The 4,622-nt window shown below is 43.1% G+C and overlaps 1 protein-coding gene across 5 annotated transcripts in view; it reads right to left on the bottom strand.

The window, feature by feature from the left end:
• The window catches only part of Samd13 (sterile alpha motif domain containing 13), a 48,353-nt gene extending 44,222 nt beyond the window's left edge, over positions 1-4,131 (bottom strand). For 2 of the 5 annotated variants that reach the window (XM_048815014.1, XM_048815013.1), the window contains exon 1: positions 3,993-4,084. The gene's annotated coding sequence lies outside the window, so the exon portion shown is untranslated. Of the gene's footprint in view, positions 1-831; positions 1,427-3,992 lie in introns of those variants that run through there. The other 3 variants (XM_015504762.2, XM_048815015.1, XM_048815012.1) reach the window with 3 other exon arrangements.
• Between the last annotated feature and the right edge of the window lie 491 nt (positions 4,132-4,622).

The following is a 4,622-nucleotide window of genomic DNA, read 5'->3' on the forward strand; positions in this document are numbered from 1 at the left end:
GTGTGTGTGTGTGTGTGTGTGTGTGTGTGTGTGTGTGTGTGTGTAAGCGAGGGTAGGCAGCTCATTCAATTTATATAAAATCACCAAAACATTTAAGAAGATATAGTAACATCCACCACTCTTTTTGTTTGTAGGATGAGGACTGTGAAAAAATGAAAACCCTCCACAATTAAATAGGCAATTAACACGATGAAAAAGCTAGGAACAAAACTGCTTCAAAGAAAAACAAAACAAAACAAAAACCCCAAAACCCAGAAACAAAATAAAACAGAAAAACTAATCCCGGAAACGTGGTTTGTTCTTATTCAGCTGAAGCCATCAATTAAATACATTTCCTTTCAAATCACTTTATACTTCGGCACTCCTTCTCCAGGGATTACTCTGACATGGCAAGTGCATCATTTAGTATATTCACAAGATTTTTATCACTGTTAGAGAAGTAGATGATTAACAAATAGCACCGTTAAGTGTGGGATGATCTTCACTCCTGAAACACACACACACACACACACACACAAACTTCCAGGTGCTAAACCACTTAGATTTCTGCCAAGAAAACCAACATTTAATCTACACATAGCTATCAGCATACATCCCCACACCACACCGGCACAGAGTAGGCAGGAAGCAGTGCTGCTGCTCCAAGCTACCAGAAGGATTTCACTTCAGTTGGAAACTGTTACACATTCACCATTTTCTAAGCATCTCAGAAACAAAACAAAACACTCACAATGATACTCTGCAACATCACACTACATTGTCTTATTACTATTATTTTCTTTCTTTCCTATTTTTTTTTTTTTTTGGTGGAAGAGTAAAAAGAAAACCTACCTATAAGCAACTAAAACATATCATATTTTTATAGGCTTATCAAGAACAGCCAAAGAAACCCCAATGTTTTCTTTCACAAAGTAGGCTGGCAAAGGAATTCAATAAGGAGGTACAATTTGACACAGTGAAATAAAACCAGGCTGGCTCTCAGCCAACATGACGTTAGGAATCACACACAAGCTGCACCAACTGCCTTCTGGTTCATGGCTGACTTTTTAAAGCTACAGTGTGCCTGTTCACTTTGGCTAACTACCTTCAGCACAATTAGTGGAAGTGGATGAATCATGGGTCCAAAACCGGCAGAATTTTCCCTGCACCTGTCTTGTACTAAGAAAAACAAGCTGTCTTAATAGGTCTCTTCATTTTCTCCCACCCCTTCACTGTTGCTAACTGTCTTTACTGTTGTTCTGAGATTGAATGCCATGTTTCAAAACTATTTCTTTTTCTCCCCTGTGGGAAAAATAAGATGAGCCCATGGCTTACAGGCTCTACTCAGGGAACAATCAGAAGCTGTAGTCCTGCCTTACTCGTTTTTCCTAATAGAGAAATGTGGACAAAGTTCCTAGAGCTGGCTTTTAAGTAATCTCTTTGTGAGAATGAGGAACGTACTGCCCAGTAGCAAATCCCTTTCCTTCATTATGCAGGAAGTAGCATATTTCACAGAGGATGGAAAATAGATGACCAGATCTCCTGAAAACACCCACATTCTTTTATTTTGGCATTCATTCTATCCAGTGAAACCAACAAAAACTCAAACAGAAACAAAGCCTTATTCTACAAAAGGAAAACAACTAGTTCTGTGAGGTTTGATTTCATTTATCCCAGTTACATAAAAAGCATAATCCAACAAATGCAAACAACATTTACAACCCATGAGAACCTGGTACTGTGTATGAGTCATATAAAAATAAGAAAATATATTGCCAACTCCCAAATACATAGTGTCTCCCACTATCATCCTAAATCCCAGTTTAGGAATTGGGAGGTAGACTAGAGAGGCTAGGTAAAAACATTCCATATAAGTTTCCTTGGTCAGTCACAGTTCCTTGGGAAACACTTCTGTGTGTATAGGGGTGGGGGAGGGGGAATCACAAAAACTGTTCTTTACACATATAGAAAACATACATGATTACTTCTTCATTGAAATAAACACCAATCAACATTTGGATACTTTTAGGTCAAAATAGGCACAAAACCTTTCAGAACACACACACAACTCCCAGAATTATTCTGGAAAAAAATATCTGCTACTGTGATGTTGTTTAGACTTCAGGCAGAATTGAGAAGAAAGTGGCCTGCCTCCAATTTCTTTAGTAATCTTTAAGGGGCATTAGGAGATCAGTAACTATGATCTAAATTTAGAACCTGAATTGCAAAGTCAAAAATTTTTTCCCTTACTTATTCTGGGAATGAGATTACAAATCTTCAATTTCCTGAAAGACCACTGCTGAGAAATACTTTTAGTACTCTCTTCACCCGTCTTTTCCATTGCCCTCTTGCAAAAGCAAACAATCATGAAATAGGGACCAATTTTAAGTGTTCAAATATTTTTAGTATCTTTTTTTTTTTTGGTGGATGTGTCACCACTGCTGTTCAAAATCATGTACTCTAATGAAGATAAAGAGCTTTCGACAAAGATTCCATAATGCTTTTGAACTTGATCTGAAATTCCTGAACCATTTTCCAACTAAATCGAAGGAGGAGAACTGAACTTTGAGTCCTGTTAAGCAGTGAAGCCACAAGGAGGGTATCCTGACAGCACTGCTGAGAACAAAAGTATACTTGGCTCACCACTCTTGAAGGAAAAGAGGCAAATAAAATGTAGTTACACCCAAACCTTATATACACTCACAGGAGGAAAGATTCTGTGAAGCTTTTCCAAGCATTTTTTTCCCCTACATATAGAAAAGGACATCCCCTCCCGCCTTGCCTGCTGTGTTCAAAAGTTTGCTAGTTAAACAAAGTGTTAGGTTTCAGAAAGCGCTGTTAGAAATCAGTCCTATTTGATAAAAAAGTGAGCCACAGAGGCATTCTAAACTATGACAACAGGAGGTTTCACTTACCAGTGAGTTTCTAACTTTGGTAATAAACTAACATTTATGAATATAAATATACTAGTACTCACCCACTCCCTCCTCACATGCGCGGGCAAACTGTTTGACATTAACCCTTTTCTCTAATGACAAGAATGATCTGAAGGTACATAGTGTGTTTGTATGATGTGTGTACTGCGGTAAATATTGTGTGTTATATGTGTTTGTGATGTGTCCTATGTGTGGATATAGAACTCATGGTATGTAGTGTATGTTTGTGTATGTGGAGGGGGGGGCAAACAAATAAGGATTCAGCACATTATACGATGTGCTAAAATAACTTTGGAGGTCCTGGCATCAGGAATTTGAAGCAGAAAATATGAGCCCATTTGGAAGTACATTCAAACGGGGGTGGGGGGACTTGTGACTCGGTTGGCTTCTTTTATTGATCCGCACTCATCCCCCAGGCAGTACAGACTCCTAATGGAAAGCCAGCTATGTATTCAAGAAGCCACCCGCCAGGGCCCCTGTCCTGGATCTCCCCCACGAAGTAGCCAAGGACAGGGGTGAGCTCTAGAGTCCCAAGGGCTTCTCAAGGGAAAAGGAAGCATATCCTGGAGAAGGGGCAGTGGGTGTGGGGACAGGACACAGCCTCTTGGACCTGCGCCTCCAGCAGAGAGTAAAACGACTCGTGTGGCACGTTCCAAAGAGAGTGGAAAGTTTCTGGCTGAAACTTTCAAAGAGAAACATGCCAGGTCTTTGGTCTGGGGACTCCCCGGTGGAGCCCGTTTTGGAAAAGGGGTTTGGGGGTGTGGCGCGAGCTGTGCCTCCACCCTGTCCTGTCCTGCACGCTCGGTCCCGCAGCCCCCGGCTCGCCCCGGTTCTCCGCGGAACTGGACACGCTTCTGCCCCCAATTCCACTCCAGGACAGAGTGACAAGAGTCCACGCCCGTGAGTGCAACAAGCTGAGGGAGCGCTGGACACACAGAAGACACGAGGGAGGGCGGGGCGCTTTTTTTTTTTTTTTTCCTTTTTTCACCAGTGTGGTGATCTTTGCTTCTTTTTATCCTGGAGAGGGGAGAGGGCCGGCGCGTTCCCAGGCCCTCGCCGCACGTGCCCATCACTTACCTCCCGCACTGCCGCGCCGGGAGGTTTGCCCCGCGCAGAGCTCGGCGGCCGCCACGCGCCGAGCCCCAGGCAGCCGGCCGGACGCGCGCGGCACGCCGGGAGTTGTAGTCCACCGTGGGCCGGCGGGGGTCCGAGAGGTGTTGGCGCGGGGAAGCGGAGTGCAGAGCCCAGACGGAAGGGCCCTGGTAGGGGCCCTGTGAATGTGAGGGAGGACGCTTGCAGAAACTTAAAACTTCCAGAGTGTTGAGGTCAGGGGGAGCATTCTAGAGAGATTTTTAAAGTGGAGGCTTTCAGGTAATCCCATTTGCTTCCTGTTTTACTTGCTCATGATAACCCTGCTGAAGTTTAAACTGGACTTTGGCAGTAATAATAACTAGAGATTTCCCGGGTCAATATTATTTAGGGCTCTACTCTCCATTCGCCCCTTTCAGTCTTTGCTTGAAACACCTATTCAGTTGCTCACAAAATAACTCAGTTGAAGCCCTGGACATGCAAAGGGAGGGTGAGTAATTGCACCTTGCATTTGTAGAACGCTCAACAGCACTCTTTACAAAGCACTTTTACTTCAGCGTTTCATTATGTTAGAACCATAAAGCAACACTGGAATTTAGTTAGAGAAAAAGTAAAGTT

The sequence above is a fragment of the Marmota marmota genome, unplaced genomic scaffold (assembly GCF_001458135.2).
Source record: "Marmota marmota marmota unplaced genomic scaffold, marMar, whole genome shotgun sequence".
NCBI classification, from domain to species: Eukaryota; Metazoa; Chordata; class Mammalia; order Rodentia; family Sciuridae; genus Marmota; species Marmota marmota.